The sequence below is a fragment of the Meriones unguiculatus genome, chromosome 10, assembly GCF_030254825.1.
Source record: "Meriones unguiculatus strain TT.TT164.6M chromosome 10, Bangor_MerUng_6.1, whole genome shotgun sequence".
Classification (NCBI taxonomy): Eukaryota; Metazoa; Chordata; class Mammalia; order Rodentia; family Muridae; genus Meriones; species Meriones unguiculatus.
In genome coordinates this window covers 119,830,392-119,849,199 of record NC_083358.1, presented here as the reverse complement: position 1 = coordinate 119,849,199, position 18,808 = coordinate 119,830,392, and the positions used below count along the sequence as shown (strand labels likewise).

Below are 18,808 nucleotides of genomic sequence, written 5' to 3'. Positions count from 1 at the left end.
AGGCAAGCCTGACTACCCAAGTTTGATCTAAAGGACCCAACAAGATGACCTCTGACCTCAACAGGTGCACTGTGGCACATATGCAGTACACACACACATACAGACACACACACACCCCAAATGTGAAAATTTTAGACAAGCCACATTTTTAGCTTTCATTGCAGCAAGGACTGTGCAGGTTGCTGCCTTTGCACACGTTAGACTCACCTCCAACAATCTATTCCGTAGGTAAAGCAGTCGCTGCCAACCCATAGGTAAGGCGATGTACACCTGCAAACAGCTGCTCTGTGGGGAAGGTGGTGCACAGTGGCAACCAACAGCTGGTGGCCTCCTGCACCCTGATTCAAGACCAGCGGTTCCTCAACCCGGACACCCAATTGTCCCGTGCCTGGCCTTCGGGTTGTGGCTGCTCTACCAAACATTTTTAAATGCCCAAAAGCAAGCCTGTGGTGTGTTTCTCTTTTATTCTTCTAATTGGTGGTCTTCATTTTTGAGAGCCTACAATTGATTGAGGTTTCATTTTGCAGTAGTCATTTTTGTCCTCTTATTCCAAACCCAAGAATTATCCTATATAAGCATTATTGTTGGTTTTTTGTTGTTGCTGCTGGCAGTGAAGGGGGGTTTTGTTGTTGTTGTTTTTGTTGTTTTGAAATATGGTCTCACCTCATAGTGAGAACTGGTTGGCCTGAAACTCACTATGTAGGCCAGTGTAAAAATAAATGTAGGGCTTTTTATTCTTTATTTTTTATTTTTAATTGCATTTATTTATTTTTAAATTTTTTTATTTATTACAATTTATTCACTTTGTATCCCAGCTGTAGCTGCCTCCCACTTCCCCTCCCAGTCCTGCCCTCCCTCTTCTCCTCCCATGCCCCTTCCCCAGTCCACTGGTCCTCCTTCCCTTCCATCTGACCCTAGCCTATCAGGTCTCATCAGGACTGTCTGCATTATCTTCCTCTGTGGCCTGGTAAGGTTGCCCCCTACACAGGGGGAGGTGATCAAAGAGCTAGCCACTGAGTTCATGTCAGACACAGTCCCTGTTCCCATTACTAGGACACCCGCTTGGGCCATGAGCTACATTTGTGCAGAGGTTCTAGGTTATCTCCATGAATGGTCCTTGGTTGGAGTATCAGTCTCAGAAAAGACCTCTGGGCTCAGATTTTTTGGTTCTGTTGTTCTCCATGTGGAGCTCTAGTCCCCTCCAGGTCTTTCTATCTCCCCTTTCTTTCACAAGATTCCCTGCACTCTGCCCAAAGTTTGGCTATGAATGTCAGCATCTGCTTTGATACCCTGCTGGGTAGTCTTTCAGAGGTTCTCTGTGGTAGGTTCCTGTCCTGTTCCCTGTTTTCTCCATCTGCCGATGTCCATCCCATTTGCCTTTCTGAATGAGGATTGATCATCTTACCCAGGGACCTCCTTCTTGCTTAGCTTCTTTAGGTGTACAGATTTTAGTATGTTTATCCTATATTATATGTCTAATATCCATTTATAAGTGAGTATTACCATGTGTGTCTTTCTGCTTCTGGGATACCTCACTCAGGATGATCTTTTCTAGTTCCCACCATTTGCCTGAAAATTTCATGATTTCCTTGTTTTTAATTTCTGAGTAGTATTCCATTGTGTAAATGTACCACAATTTCTGTATCCTGTTCTAGATCCCAAATAATGCCACAAAGACTTACTAGATGTATCAATAAGCTTTAAAGCACTACCCTGGGCAGATATTGATTAGTTTAAGCCATCTATATTAGTCTGGCTACTCCCCAGCCCCATTTTACTTTCCATCTTCGTCTCACCTTGGCTGCCTCTGCTCCATTTGTCTGTCTTTCTGGCAAACTTCTCATGGTGACCTCTCCTCTCTCTCAACCTTTTCTAGTTCCCTCTTTGCTGATCCCTACCTGGATCGGAACTCCTGCCTCCTCTCCTCTCCTCTCCTGCCTGGCTGATCAGCTTCTTATTAGCCAATCAAAGATGAACAATTTTTACACAACCTTGAGACAGGAGATTCTTCATAGAAATGACAGTGCCCACGTCAGCACTGCAACCAGATCTCCATGCACTGAAATCAGCATCTGAATGCACAGTGCACAGAACCATTTCCCAACAGACCAGGCTATTCATGAATCTGAGCTCTTCCTGCCTCTGCCTCCTGAGTGCTGGGATTAAAAGCTTGCTCTTCTACACTTGGTAGCATTCTATGGTTTTGCCTTGCACAGTTGCAGCTATAGAACACTGAACACTGACACATGTTCCTTTTTCATTCATGTCCGCCAGTATTTATTAGAAGGAGCCACACTGCCTGAGTTAAGCACCCACATAGCCTTAGTTCTGCTTTTATGCCATTGGGTGTGTTTTTCTTCTCTTATGACAATATTTCATTATCTCAGTTGCAGTGCCTCTATACAATTTAGAAATCTTGTAAAGACTTCTACACTGTTTTCTCAATAATGTTTTGCCTTTTTGTGCTTATATGAATGCTTATGATCAAGAAATCAATTGAAGCTGGTCAGGATAGCACATACCTTTAACCTTTAATCCCAGCACTCAGGAGGCAGAGGCAGGTAGATCTCTGTGGTTTGAGGCCAACCTGGTCCAAATAGTGAGTTCCAGGACAACCAGAGCTACACTGAGAAACTCTATCTTAAAAAACAAAAACAAATGGCAGGGCGTGATGGTGCACGCCTTTAATCCCAGCACTCAGGGAGGCAGAGGCAAGAAGATCTCTTTGAGTTCAAGGCCAGGATGGTCTACAAAGTGAGTCTAGGACAGCTAAATCTACACAGAGAAACCCTGTCTGGAAAACAAAAACGAAAAAAGAGAAAGGAAAACAATTGACAACAAATGCTTGTAGGATGTGGGGAAATCAGTTATGGAAATCAATATTAAAGTTCCTCAAACTCTAGAAAATAAAACTGCCATACGACCATCTCTGCCACTCTTGGCAGATTCCTAAAGGACTCCAAAGAGGTACCTCAATCCATGCTTGTTCCTGCTCTATTCACAATAGCCAGAAAATGGAAGCTATAGAGATGAATGTACAATAAAAATGTGGTATTCACTCAATGGAATTTTTATTCATCTGTCAGTACAAAATAAAATGGACAGAAAATAGATCTGGAGAGTATTATACAAGAGGCCCAAACTTCTCACACCGATTGCTCACAGACCTGTCTCGTGTAATTGCAGTTGTGATTTCGTGACTGCAAAGGCTGTGCTGAGCATAGAGGATGGCATTCCGCAGCCCTTCACTCTGTCTTCCAGCTCTTACACACTTCCTGCTCCTCCTTCCTAGTACTCCCCGGGCCTCACAGAAGTAGTGTGGATGTCTTGTTTAAGGCTGGGCCCTCAACCTTCATTTTTCCTTAGCATCTTGGGCAGCAAGTCTCTTCATCTGCCGGGAGGTGGTGGCACTCGCCTTTGATCCCAGCACTTCTGAGGCAGAGGCAGGCAGATTCTGGGTGTTCAAAGCCAGCCTGGTCTATGTGGATGTGAGCATGGGTATAGGGTATGAAACTCTAAAGGAGACCACAAGAGGGGAAAGGTATTAAGAAATGGAGGGAGGATGGAGGGATACATAGGATGTGAGTGCCAAAAAAAGGCCTAATACTGCATGCAAATGACAACAACAACAAACTCTGTTGTCCAAAGCGTAACTGTGTAAAACAAAACAAAAACGTTCATAATGTGAAGTAGCAGGGTTTGCAAAAAAATCTTAATGATTTCTTCATAATGTGTTCCTCACATCCCTTTCTAAAAATTCATACATAAGTCTGAAGAAGTTCACAAAATCGTTTCCTGTAAGAAATTCACAAAGTATTGTTTCCTATAACAATATTTTTACATGATGTTTTGAATAAATATTAGTCATGTGTTCAAAACGTGAACGCGTTTTCTTCTTCCCGTATCCAAGTTATGTATCTTTCTGAGATAGTCTGTGTTACTGTGGACAAATTCACATGTATTAATGGACTTCAGTTAGGTCGGCCTGAAGGATCTTGCCTGTCTGTCACTGTGATTTTATTTGGTTAACCGCGCCCTCTTGTGGATGAATCTTCAGGACCTTCTGACAGTTGGCACACACTCCTAGTGCTCTGCTCTCATTGAGTTACGATTGTAAAAGGTTCTCTTTGAAAATGTTTTATTAATTACATTTGCTCTTTGACAGTTTCGCCCACGTACATAATACATACTGACCATTCTCCTCGCTCTCTCCCATTTCTCTACTACCCTCTCCCAGCCTACCCTCTCCCAGTCTCTTTCTCATGTTCACATCTATTCGTTTTGTTTTGGGACTCACAAGGTGTCTGTCTGTCCTTTTGAGGGTCTGGAACTATCCAATGCGGCCTAGTAGGGTCAGACATGACCTCTCCCTCTCCCAGATTCTTTCAGAGTCCAATAGTTTGGCTGTGAGGGGGACCAAGCACACCGTCCTCCTCACACCGATTGCTCACAGACCCATCTCTTGTAATTGCAGTTGTGGCCTCGTGACTGCAAAGGCTGTGCTGAGCATAGAGGATGGCATTCCGCAGCCCTTCACTCTGTCTTCCAGCTCTTACACACTTCCTGCTCCTCCTTCCTAGTGCTCCCCGGGCCTCATAGAAGTAGTGTGGATGTCTTGTTTAAGGCTGGGCCCTCAACCTTCATTTTTCCTTAGCATTTTGGGCAGCAAGTCTCTTCATCTGCCGGGCGGTGGTGGCACACACCTTGATCCCAGCACTTCTGAGGCAGAGGCAGGCAGATTCTGTGAGTGCAAGGTCAGTCTGGTCTACAGAGCCTGGTCTACAGCCTGGTCTCCAGGACAGCCAGAGCTACACAGAGAAACCCTGTCTTGAAAAACCAGGAGAAAAAAAAGTAGTTTGCTGCTATGTTGATTCGTGATTCAGTTGAAGAACAGTATTAACCCCTGACCCCATCCTTGAACCTATGGCCTCCTTCAGCATGGCTTGTTGACCAGATTATGGTACCAGGGGATGGTTGCTCAGGCGGGAACACCCCCCAGAGGGTCGGTTTTGTGATTCCTCCCAACCCTTATCCTGCAGGGTAAATGCTAGCATTTTGAAAGCTCGTCAGCAGAGAGGAAACGCCACACTCAGTTCCAGCTAGAGGGCTCTAGATGGTGCACCTGAGACGTGTCTTCAGCAACAGAGGCTCGTGTCATGGTTAGGGTGGCTGTTCCACGCTTGGGAGTGGAACTGGCTGAGTAACCCAAGGCCTTTCAGCACAGCACCACCAGCTGGGAAGGCGGGACAACTCCTTCAGTTTCTCTTTCCTGCTTTTTATTTGTGTCACAAGATGGCAGGTTTAGGTTTCCAGGAGGCCTTTGCATACACCCTTTGTTTTAGTACTCCAGCTCATCTCCTTGTATCTTCCCTTCCTCCTCTCCATGCTCAAATCTTTCCAGTTCTCCCTTTCTACCATTGATACGTTATCATTCTTTCCGCTAATTCAAGACAAGCTGAAGTATATAAACGCAGCTTGAGGAGGGTTCTCGGGTCTCAAGGAATGGGGCCAGGGAAGCTTCTGTGTAGGGAGAGACAGAAAAGTACCCTCGAAGACAGAGAGGAGAAGAGTGAGAGGAGAGAGATAGATGGGGAGGCAGGAAGGGAGGCAGAGAGAGAGAAAGAGAGAGAGAGAGACCCGGAGAGAGAGAGGCAGAGAGAGACCAAGATGTCTGGATTATACAGTGAAGAGCCTCTGGGAGAGGGGAAGCCCCGCCCCTGGGCTAGAGTTCAAGATATAGGGGCGGGTATGCCAGCTGAGCCCTTTAATAGGTAGGGACTGGGGGGTGCTGGGAGAACCTGAAGGTCAGATCCCTCTGGTTCTAAAGGTGCCTCAGCTGCGTGTGCCGGCCCTGAAGCCCTGCCACTGTCACCGGTGTTCTAGCTTCCTTCCTTAAAGCACACCCTCGCCTCGTGCCCTTCCTGGTTTCCTGACTTCCACAGGCACACCAAGATAGACAAGTCTGCAGATAGGAGAATCTGTGGCCTCTGCCCTTGTTGTACCTGGCTACTTCACTCAGTTTATAATTTTATCCGGTTTCATCCACTACAAAATGTTCTTGGAGCCAAATGATCTACCCTTCTAGCCTTCAACAAGTCAGTTATGCCCCGCTCATAATACCAGTTCCTTCTTTTCTTGTTTTCTTCTTTTTGAGACAGGGGTTCCCTGCAAAGACAAGATGACAATGAACTCAAACAGACCCACCTGCTTCTGCCCCCTGACTGCTGGGATTTGCAGCCAGGGGTATTAGTGAGACACTCAGAAAAGTCCCATCCTCCCTTCTTGTAACTTCTCTCTGTAGACTTTTGTTCAGCCTTGCATCCCCGTTCTGGTCACTCTCTCTCTGCCATGGTGACAGTCCCTCTCCCTTCCTCTCCCTCCTTTCAGCCATCGTTCACATATATACCTCACACATACATACCTTACCTGGACCTCCCAGGGACCATTTTCTCCACCTACTCACCTTCACCAACTGCTTTAGTTCTCAGCCCTGTGGAATCTAGCCAATTCGCCAGATGACCGATCACCATGATTCCTTTCTTGTGCTTTTTTGGCAGTATTTTTGATATATTGTCCGACGATGTCGTACATACAAACAATGTATCGTTTTCATACCCCCCCAGCTAGTCTCAGGGCTCCCGCCAGGTTCTCCGAGTGCCCTCCCGCTCTTCTTGCTGTCTGGGTGCAGGGACAGGTTCAGCTTCTCTGCCAATTGAAGAAAAGGCAGGGGGAACATGTCACTTGAAATATTGGGGAATCCTAGTAGGGCTGTCAGATGACGCCAGAAACTCAGGCTGTTGTGCCTGACTCAAGAGACCCCCAAAGACCACTAGGAGTTGGGTCCCTTGCAAATCACACTAGGATCTTTATTCAGGCTTAAGCTCGGGCCACCAATCTTCCCTGACGTAGCAGGTTAGAAAGTGAGGCCCCGAATCTCAGGGAGGCAGGGTTTTTAAAGGGAAAAACAGCAAGTGGGGAATTCCAAGCCTTGGAGTTACAGGGAAGGGTAAGTTGTTTTTTGTTCTGTTTTTTGTTGTTGTTGTTGTTGTTGTTGTTGTTTTGGGGGGAGGTTCAGCAATCGAGATGATCTTTAGGCAAATTGTTCCAAGCCACCTGGTCAAACTGACAGATAGCTAAGATATCTGTAGGATAGTGGAGTGGAGGACCCACTAACACACTCTGTGGCATTTATGACAACCTGTGGGGTGGAGGCCTGATTATAGTTATCTATTTACACATTCTGTGGTATCCACGACATCCTGATGGATGGAGGGCCATGTGACCCTTCTCAGAACCCAAAGGTGGGGGTCAAGTCACTCCAACATCAGTCAACTTAAGTCAACTTCCACTAGAGTCTGAGAAACAAAATGGAGCCACCCTGCCATTCTCAGTTCCTTCAAGGCTTCTTCGTGAATTTTCATTAATAAAAGAATTAAAAAGGACTCAGGTGGAAGTTCAAGGGCAATGTATTTATTTAAAAAAACAAAACAAAAAACAGGGCCGGCGAGCCTTAAATCTCCAAGCTGCCTGGAGGACAAGGAGAAGAAAGCACAGGGTCAGCCACTGACTGGCAACCACAGGCAGGGAGGGAGCTTCAGAAAGAGAGTAAGGGAGTCCAGTCAGTTGAGTAGTTTAAAAACATAATGGAAAGGGGAAAAAAGTTCTGCCCTGCTGAAACCCAGCCATACCTCAAGGCAGCTCAGCTCTTAGGGACTGTACTAGGACACAGGGATTCTGGGAAGGAAAAGCACATTATCTTAAGGTGAACCCTCCTGCCTAGAGATCGTCACTTGGCCTGATCAGCTTTGCGGGTTTAACCATGGCGCCTCTTTCCACTTGCAAGTACATTCCATTCTCCTCTCCTCTAAACAATACATCCCTTACAAAGTTATTAGAGCTGCAAACTACATGAGCAAAGGCAAACTACATGTGGCCACACCTACCAAGAAAACTACTGCCACCTGCCCAGACAGGGGTGGATTCCTGGGGTGGAGCCTCCCTCGGGAGCCCTTTCCCCAATCGTGTTGGATTTATAGCTGACTGGTTTGAACCTTGTACAAGGTAAACCACTAAGAGATAAAATTGAAAAGGTTTGAATGTAAAATAAATCATCTATAACAAGTCATATTGTACCATTTAGGAAAGGATGGTCTTACCCAAACCAAAACACTTAGAAAACTTAGTGATGGGGCTGGAGAGATGGCTCAGAGGTTAGGAGCACTGGCTATTCTTTTGAAGGCCTTGAGTTCAATTCACAGCAACCACAGGTTGGCTCACAGCCATCTACTGAGAGGATTAGGCCTAACCCCCCCCCCCCCCCAAAAAAAAGCCATCAGTCCTGGGAACTAGGCTATAGGTCACCAATCCCAGGAACAATATCATAAAGTTCCCTCCAGGAATAGCCTGGAGGTAACCACTAGAATGAGAAGGTATCTTCTCTCAGGGTGGGGCATCTGTGCCAGGCAGCCCACCAACCTAACACTCCTGAGGTCCATAAATAGCTCACTCAATGTTAGTTATGTTAGTCAGCCAATCGCTTTGTAGCAAGCCTGTCCTTGCTGAATGTCACCCAATTGTGTAACTGCTAAGCTGGGAATTCCTGGTCCTCGCTCAAACCCCAATAAAAACCCTACCATGCAGTGGCTCTGGGCTCTCCTCTATGATTCACTGTGTTGGTGGATGATGGAGAGACTGAACTGAAGCACGAAATAAAGCTCTTTGCTCTTGCATATGTGGTCCAGCTCCTAGTGGTCTTTGGGGACCCTAAGATCTGGCAGAATACTTTAATGTCCTCTTATGCATGCTGTATAAATAACACATAAAGCTCTGGAGGGACTGGGGGAAGAAGAGGGAGGAGCTACAGTCCGGATACAAAGTGAATAAATTGTAATAAATAATAACAATAATAATAAAGAAAATTAAAAAAAAAAAGAAAACCTAGTTACGGAGGTCCCAGGCTTATGTGTGCCTACCACATTGCCAGAGAAATAAGTGCTAGAGAAATGGGATGGGCATTGGACACAACTGTAAAATTAAGCTTAGGTTATACTAGTTGGACCAGTATTGATAGTTTTGATGATTTGTATTGTTTTTAATTGTTTGTCTTGGGGCATGGGCTGTGCACTACAGTGCAGGTCCTGAGGAGGCTAGAAGGGAAGATCCTTGGGGAAACTGGAGTTACAAGAAGTTGTTGTTATGAGAGACCAAAGAATTAAAAATTAGATTTTTTTGGTTATTGGTTTAAAGTTGAAAGCACAGCCTGAACAAAAGCCAGCTAGGTGGAGACATGTCCAGCCACCTGCAGAGAGGAACTAGCCTTACTGCATTCTTTTCCTGCCCACTAGAGAAACAGTTGCTAGGAAACCAGCCCACATGGCCAGGCCAGAACCATTTATGGACTTGGTGCCTAAAGTAAACCAATCATTTCAAAAGTCAGTTTCCCTTACCCAATCATGTAACGCCAATGCATATAACTCCCTGCTTGCTTTTTTTTCCTTTAAAAACCTTGTTTCCCTAGACTGCCCCGCCGTACTCCTCCTCTTCATCAAGGAGGTTGCTGCTACCCAGGCTCAAACTTGTATTAAGTAAACCCTCACGTATTTTCAGCAGAGTCGATTCCTGGTGGTCTTTGGGGGTCTCACGAACTGGGCATAACAGTTAATCCCTGAGATTAACAAGGAGAAAGACCACCAACCGAAATTATGGACAAATCAAAGCAAGCTTTATTCCTGTAAATGAGAGACAGCCAGTGGTTGTCTCCCCATTAAGTGGGAGATCAGCACCAAGCCAATTTTCCATACCCTTTTTATAGGACAAAATCCACAGTGTGGGGAAGGGAGGCATGGTTACAGAATCAAGACCAAGCATTACAGAGCAGTTAAGGAAATCTCCCTAGAACATCAGGTGCAGAGCAACTTAAAGTTACAGGGCGGGGTGCAGCCCTATTCTGAATCATACCAAAATGGCTTCTAATCTTAAAATGGACTCAGGTTGGTTTCTCCTTGTAAGCTCTCCCCTCCCCCAATGCCCGGCACTACATGAGTACCTAGAACTGAACTCTTTGTGATGGCTCACAACTATCTATAACTCCAGAGAAGCAGCAAACATGCTTTATTTTTCCCCCTATGGACACCAGGCATGCACATGGTACACATACATACACGAAGGCAAAACACTCATATGCATAAAATAAATTACTTTTACTTATGTGTATGTATCTGTGTGAATGTATGGCACAAGTTTGCACGTGCCTTCAGAGACCAGAAGAGATAGTCAGATCTCTTGGAACTTGACTTACAGGCCGCTGAAGATTGGTGATGGAGCATGAATGAGATGTATTTAAGTCTTAGTTATCCAGTTTATTAAGAGTATAACGATTCTCTTTAGCTATCCTATCCATACATTGAGAAATAACCAACAGCAAGAACCCTGAAAGGGATTAAAAACTGTTATACCCAGTTTGAGAGCCCCCAAAAGATCTACAGGAATCGACTCCGTTGTCTTTTTATTGTAAATTACAAGCTGCAGCTTGGGCCCACAACACCCACCACCGAAATGGTGGGAGCTGAGCGCGCTGCACCCAGGTTAGTTGGGTGATATATAGATTCTGGCCCATCCCAGCATGCCCAAGGCAGGGGCGATTCCTGCCTGGCAAGCATCTATTGGTCAAAATGCTACATTTTGAATTGATTGGCTATAGGAAGGTTCCCAGATCATTAATGACCAGGTGTCCCTCCCTAGGGGGATGGTCCAGTTTCCTAGCAACTTGTATCTCTAGTGCGTGGGGAAAGAATGCAGTGAGGTGGCTCTTCTCCTCAGGGCATTACTAAACTTCTCTACAGTACCTACTTTAGGTCTTAATAGCTGCTAATTTATCTTTTGGTCTCTCAAAACAAGGTATTATTGTTGGTTGCTGGTGTTGGAAAATCTTCTTTCCATTTTTTTTTCAAGAGAAGTTCTCACTGTGTATGTCTGTTTGACCTCAACCTCAGAGACTTGCCCGCCTCTGCCCCCAGAGAGTTGGGATTTAAGGTGTGTGCTACCTCTTTTTTCCCTTTCTCTTTTCTGTTTCTTTTTTTTAACTTTTTATTGATTTTCTGTCATCATGCACCCCAGGCACACTCATCTCCCTGTCCCTTCCCATCCACCCTCTGCCCTTGCAACCATGCAATAAAAAACCAAAATAAAACAAACAAAAAAATAAGCAAAACATCGAAAACCTCTTGCCATGGAAGCTGTAGAGTGTCACAGTGTGTCCCACGGTGTCCCCCTCTGTCCACACATCTTCACTTGCAAATGTTCATTGTGCTGAGTCATTGGACTGGTTTGAGGCCTCAGCTTCTGCCACACCATCAACACAGGAGCCTCACTGGAGCAGCTCCTGGTTATCCTGCTGTTACCCTGTGTCACGGAGCTCCTGCAGCTTTGGATCATCGGGACCATTCCTTTCCTGCTCTCTGACAATTCATGGGGGGTGGGTAGATTTTGGGGCGTGCCAACAAAGCACTGGGTCTGGGCCTGGGTGGCAGCTGAGCTGATCAGTGCCCCAGCTCTCCCACATAGACACCACCAGATGGAGCTCTCTAACACTGCTAACCATCAGGAGGCAAGGGGGAAGGGGAGAGGGCATCACCCAGAGCCTCAGGACAAATGCCCACTTCCATTCTTAAAAAATACACATTATGTAAAATTTATATTAACATTATGTGAATATATTTATAAATATGCATTTGTTTATTTTGTGTCTGTTTATCTATTTAAATAAATGTATATTATATTAATACATATTTGTTAATTTTATATTATTTATTATATATTTATTTAATGACACTGTACTGGCTTGTTTTGTGTGTCACCTTGACCAAGCTAGAGTCATCAGAGAGGAAGGAGCCTCAGTTGAGGAGATGTCTCCATGAGATCCAGCGTAAGGTCCACAATGAGTAAGCAGTGGGGGAGGCCCAGCCCATTGAGGGTGGAGCCACCTCTGGGCACGGGGTCCTGGGTTCTATAAGGAAGCAGAACCACAAGGAACAAGCCAATAAGCAGCACCCTGCATGGCCTCTGCATCAGCTCCTCCCTCCAGGTTCCAACTCTGAGATCTTGTCTTGACTTCCTCCAGTGATGGACTATAATCTGGAAATGCAAACCAGATTATAATAAACCATTTTCCCATCCTGCTTTGTGGTCATGGTGTTTCATCACAGCAAACCCTAACTAAGACAAGTTGGTACCAATAGAGTAGGTTGTTGCTGTGACAACCCTGACCATATTTTGGGAAGGACTGTGGAAGGACTTTGAAACCTTGGACTACAAGAGTCATTGAGTGTTAAGAGCCTAGTGGAATGTTCTTTAGGAGCTTGGAAAATAAGAATGTTGAGAGCAGTGCACAGAATGGAGGCCTGGCATTTCAGAGGGAAGATTAAAGACCATCAGGGCTGTTTCTATTTTGATTTAAGATTACGTGGTTCTGGCTAGCTGGGGCTGAAGACTCAGCTGTGATTAATAAGATACCAAAACTACGAACTTGAAACTTCATGTTCCTTGGACAATTGCTGCTGGTTAGCTGGAGCTAAGAAATTAGTGGTGATTAAGAAGAGACCAGCGTCACTGTGCGGATTGTGTGCGATTGGGAAAACCAACATAGAGCAAGAATGAAGTTGAGATGTGTTCAAACTCCAAAAATCCCAGTCTTGGGACCAGCAGGGATAAGGATCGCTCCCTCCCTGTTCTGTGCCTGTATGCTCTGGTGCCTGTAGCCTTCACAATTCTGGAGGTAGCCTAGTACCTGGAATTCCTCTTCATACAAATGACGCATTCTCAGCATCTCAGCCCCAGCCAATGATGTTCAACTCACCCCAAACCCCTACCCATTCTTCCAAATAAAGAGAGCTGGATTACTGGAAAAGCTGTATCAATAAAAGAGCTGTTTCACTGAAAACTGCTTCAGAGAAGGCTTTCTCCCTTTCGGCATTCTCTGCTGCATTGGGACCTATAAACCCACCTTCCCAGCTAAGCTTCACTTCTTCAGGTCTTGCACCTGTGTTCTTCGGTGCCTGGATGCCTCAAAGGGAGGAATTGCATGGCCCCCAGGCCCTGGACTGACATCACTGGGAGAAATCTGGAGAGTGTTTTCTGACAGCATAGAGGAGCTGTGTTCCAAAAGCAGCCAGCGTTGTACCTCCTGCTGGCAGCTGGACTTGGTAATGTGTAAAACCAGGTGGTACTGGTTTTGAAGGCATGAAGGCACCATGGAGAGCAGCTTAGACTTGGCTCCAAGGGAGGCCAAGAGAGGCCATTTGTGGAGGTGCAGCCTCCACGGCAGCTGAAGACCCAGGGCTGAAGGGTCATGCAAGAAAGTTGAGGCTTGACATCAGGAAGAAAGCCTATAAAAGGCTATTGGTGACGATGCACCCTAGATGAAGCAGAAGAACTGGGAGAGCTGGCCGTATTATTTGCTGTCTAGTCTCTGTGTGATAGGAAAGTGCAGGGTTTAACTGAAGTCCTGACTGAAGCACTCTCTAAGGCTGGACCATTTGAGCTAGCTGCTTTGAAGCTGTCCTGAGTGCAACTTTTAGGATATGGCAACTGGAGCAGTCTGTGGGCTGGATCATCTGGACTACTTGCTTTGTTCATTGGTGTCTGGTCTTTTTGCTCTGAAAACACACGAACTTTTAAAGGTAAAAACATTTCTGCATTAACACAGTATGGAATGTTTGGTGTACACAAATCAGCTGAAGATGATTTTCTGCTGAATATTTGAGCAGGTGAAAGGCATCTGTCAACTTTTATAAGTTCATTTGGGCTGTATAACCAAATTGTTATATAAAAACCTTCATCCATACCATATGAAAGGATAGCAGGTAATAGTAAATCATGATTATCAGCTAGCCAACAAGATTTATCGGCACTGACATTCATGACTCAGCCAGTCTTCTGAGCTGTTCCAGGCAGAAGGATGAGCATTTATGCCACCTGTTGGAAGTCCCGCCTTTCCTCTCCTGTCTAGTATTGGCCGTCAGCTCTTTATTTTTATTTTATTTTATTTCCCATTTTCTTCTTTTCCATCAGCTCTTCATTAAGCCAATTAGCAAGTGTGGACGGTGAATGTTTACAAAACATGAGGAGGTGATGAGCCATAAGAATAACAATATCAAAGTCCAGCCGGTACTCGGCTCTCTACTGGTTTAGCAATCAATAATTGAGTACACAGAGACAACCTTCACATAGTGCACAAAACAGATTACCCCAATAGTCCTGCCTGCAAATGCTGGCACAATAGTGGCCTACAGCTTTTGGGAGTAACTAGCCAAAATCTGATTTAAGGCCCATTTTACCAGACACTACCTGGGTGACAAAGAACCTAACCAGAGAGTTCACCAACCTATGGGAAAACCAAATCCTACCACTCTGATAAAGGAACTTAGCAATAAAATGACAGCGTTCTGCGTCTGGCTCAGTCATCCTCAGAGAAGCTTCCTCCCACAGCAGATGGACAAAGTACAGCAAGACCTTGGAATACTCCACTCCAAATGGGGTGTCTCCATCAGATCTTTCCCCTCAGGGTTCAGGAAACTCCAAAGTGGAGGTAGAATGTCTCTAAGAGCCAGAGTGGATGGAGGACACTAAGGAGACAAGGTCTTCTAAACCAGGTGCTCTCAACCTCTGGGGTGCAACCCCTTTGGGGGTGCAGTTTAATGACCCTTTTACATCACCTCCTCATGTTTTGTAATGACCCTTTTACAGGTGACCCAATGGTCACCTAAGACCATTGGAAACACAGATGTTTACATTATGATTAATTTTGCCCCCAGAGCTGATGACAGGACCCAGTGGCAAGCACTCTATCACTGAGTTAAACCTCCAACCCCTGAGTACGAGCATAACAGTAGCAGAATTACAGTTATGAAGTAGCAATGAAGAGAATGTTATGGTTCGGGGTAACTACAACATGAGGAACTGTTTAAAGGGTCGCAGGGTTAGGAAGGTCGAAACCCTTTGCATCACAGAAACTGTGGTAGCATGCATAGGGCCTGTTCAGATCTGCCTCCTATGAGGTCCTAGAGCTGAGAGAGGTGGACACAGGCCCCCACCCCCCTAGCTCCAACTGATGACTGCTTGCAAATGAAAAATTAGTTTTTCAAGTGAGTCTCACTGAAGAAACCAACCACTCAAGATGGTAGGCCCCATGCTCAGCACAAAAGGAACTTAATGGCATCTTTGGAGGTTTTTTGGTCTCATAATGTTGTGTCAGGGCTTTTCCCCCCCCCCCCCCCCCCATATGATGTTTGATCTTCTTTCTTTCAAGATTTATTATTTAGATTTTATGGCTTCTGGTTCTGTGGTTTTATGGAAGTCCTGTGTGTAAATGTGTGTGTCTCTATATCTATATGTGTTTCTTTCTTTTTCTTTTTCTTTTTTTTTTTTTGTTTTTCAAGACAGGGTTTCTCTATGTGTAGCCCTGGCTGTCCTGGAACTCACTCTATGTACCTTGAACTCAGAAATCTGCCTGCCTCTGCTTCCCAAGTGCTGGGATTAAAGGCGTGAGCCACCACTGCCCACTTTCTTGTGCTTTTTTTTTTCTTTTTTTTTTTGTCCTATTCGATGTTTGCCCTTCCTTCCTCCCTCCCTCCCTCCCTCCCTCCCTCCCTCCCTCCCTCCCTCTCTCTCTCTCTTTCTTTCTTTCCCCTATAGCCCAAGCTGATGGCAATCTTTTCTTTCTCTCTCTCTCTTTCTTTCTTGATTTTTTTCTTGTATAGAGGAGTGCTCTATCTGTATGTACATCTGCATGCCAGAAGAGGGCATCAGGTTTGAATATAGATGGTTATGGTGGTGAGCCACCATGTGGTTGCTGGGAATTGAACTCAGGACCTCTGGAAGAGCAGACAGTGCTTTTAACCTCTGAGCCATCTCTCAAGTCCTTGCTCTTGTTTCTTATTTTATTATTATTCTCTATATGCCTATTTGTTTTCTAATGGGAAACAGAAAAGATATGGATCTAGGCTGGAGGAGAGAAGGGGAAGAACTGGGAGGAGTAGAGGAGAGAGGAAACAGTAATTAGAATATATTTTATGAAAAAGTTTATTTTCAATAAAAAAAACTTTGCTTACCTTTTATTACTATTATTTATTTATTTGAGAAATGGTCTATATAAGCAGCCTAGGCTGCTCTTGAACTTGATATGTAGGTAAGAACACCCTTGAACTTCTGATCATCTTACTTATACCTCCAAAGTGTTGGCATTAAAGGTGTGTGCCATTGTGCTCTGTTGTGTGTAGTCTGAGGAACTGAACGCAGGTCCTCTTCCATGCCAGGTAAACACTCTACCAAACAGAGCCAAGCCCTAGCCCCTTCATTTATTGTTGCATGGCTGGACTATCTCACCCGGGGGCCTTCTGCATGCCATGCCAGGCAAGTTCTGTACCGTGAGCCACATCTTCACCAGATCTTAAATATCACAGACAGACAGACATATGCCACACACCACACACACAGTAATTATGAGATGATGGTGTGTAATGGAATTATTTTTAAAACTCAGTTATGTTATGTAAACATGTTTTTGTTTTAATCCCAAGTGTGGGGTTTTAGTTTGTCTATTAGTTTGTCCACAGCTGATAAATGCCTTGTGCAGGGGTGTGGTCTGTGGCAACTGGTAACAGCCTCGTGCACATGCAGAGGGTCACGGTCTCTGAGAGCTTAATTTTGAGGACTCTTGACAGAGAGCCCAGAGAGAGAAGGCACGGTGCCTTGAAAGAGACAGAGAGAATGCTTTGATAACACTTCGCTTTGAAGAAAGAAGGCTACTTGCTGCATTTGCTGGTTGGCCGGACATCCTGACGACTGAGATTGGCACAAAAGAACCTTATGATCCCAAACAGCAGGAACTAAGTCTACAGAGTTCTATGCCCCCTCTCCCCACTAACCTTCTTTCACTCCTACCTAGGGTTGAGTGCTTGCTGGAAGGGAAGTAGCAGCATTAAGGAACCCCACATAAAATAGTTTAAAAAACTAGTGCCTTCAATGGTGAATGGGCTAATCAACTAACTAATCATTTCACAATACATCCGTATTTCTAAACATCACATTAACTACTTTGAGTACACATATGTTCCTTCTTGTGCTAGGGACTGGATATGGTAAGGAAGCGTGCTCTACAACTGAGCCAAACCCTGGTTCATACAAGCTTTATCTGCCAACTATACACCTCCAAACCCTAGTTCATACAAGCTTTATCTGCCAACTATACACCTCCAAACCCTAGTTCAGACAAGCTTTATCATACACCTCCCTGAAAGCAGGAAAAAAGTCCTTCACTACAACATATCTGTTAAAGAAAGAAGTGCAGGTTTGTGGGTGGCCTAGTGGAGAAAGTGGCTGCTGAGCCGATGACCAGTCAGCTCAATTCTAGGACCCACAGGACAGGAGACCCAACTCCCGGAATTTGGCCTCTGACCTCCACACGAGCAGTGGCATGGGTACACACCTCCCTATCATATATACACACAAAATAAATACTTTTTAAAAATGCTGACAAGAATTAGGATATACAGCCACAACCAATTTTAGTAATTCCACAAATACACTTGTTTGGACACATTTTTGAAGTGCTAAAACTTTTCTGACAGTACTTCATGTTAATGACTGCTAAATGTTAATAGTTCATTTATAGGAGTACAATATTTCTTTTAGATGTATTATGTGTTCTGCCTGCATGTATGCTTATGCACCAGAAGAGGGCACCAGATCTCATTACAGATGGTTGTGAGCCACCTTGTAGTTGCTGGGAATTGAACTCAGGACCTCTGGAAGAGCAGCCAGTGCTCCCAACCTCTGAGCCATCTCTCGAGGCCTGAATACTTCTAATACTGATATGTTGAATGTTAGCCCTTTATCAGCTTTTTGCCACTGTGAAGTCTATGAGAATTATTGTATTTAACCGAATCGGTAGGTAAGCATTGCTATAGCTTAAGAAATATTTTTATTAACTTTTTAAAAAGATTTATTTTAAATTATGCATATGTGTATGTCTGTGTGAGGGTGTCCGATCCCCTAAGAATTGGGAGCTGACATGTGGGTGCTGGAAACTGAACCAGGGTAGTCTGAAAGAGCAGCCAGTGCTCTTAATCTGAGTCATCTCTTTCATCTCCTCATTTATTTGTGGAGGGAAGATTTCATTTAATCTAGGCTGGCCTAGTAGCCAAAGACGACCTTGAACTCTGATCCTTCTGTCTCTACTTCCTTAAGTGCTGGAATTCTGGGCTCAGAATTAAGTGGTGCTAGAACTCAAACCCAGGGCTTTATGCATCACACTCCTCAGTCACTCTACCACCTGAGCCAAACAGTATTTTAAGTGAGAGCGTTTTCCAGATCTCAGTTTTGATTAGAATATTCGACTAGTTCAAACTCTTTGAATTTATATATTACTTATTCCAAGAGACTTAAAATTCAACACAATTAACTCTTGAAAAGACTTCCTTTATTCAATACAGGTGGTGACTAAGTCACGAACGGGATTAGGATCACAAAGACCTTGTTGTGGGAGGCGTAGGTGGGGGGTGATCGGAGCCGCGTTTGCATTCTGTACGAGGGGACACGGGGCCGTAGCAGCCTCCATGTCAGCCTAAGGCCCGGTAGAGAAGCAACTCGATTAACTTGCTTCGTTTCTCTGTGTAGACTGTCCCGGAACTCGCTCGGTAAAGCAGGCTGAACTCAGCACTCCGCCTCCCGGGTGCGGGGACGAAGGGCGTGCGCCTCCACACTAGGCGAACTCTCTCCACGAGCCGAGCGCGCACTGACGCGTGCGGGGAGG

At 45.0% G+C, this 18,808-nt stretch overlaps 1 long non-coding RNA gene across 1 annotated transcript; it reads right to left on the bottom strand.

Moving 5' to 3' along the window:
- Positions 1-3,056: 3,056 nt before the first annotated feature.
- On the bottom strand, positions 3,057-11,541 carry LOC132656995 (uncharacterized). The gene is made up of 3 exons (XR_009594843.1): positions 11,220-11,541; positions 6,464-6,705; positions 3,057-6,165 (listed from the first exon to the last, which is right to left on the bottom strand). It is a non-coding gene; the product is annotated as an uncharacterized LOC132656995 (long non-coding RNA).
- Positions 11,542-18,808: the final 7,267 nt, after the last annotated feature.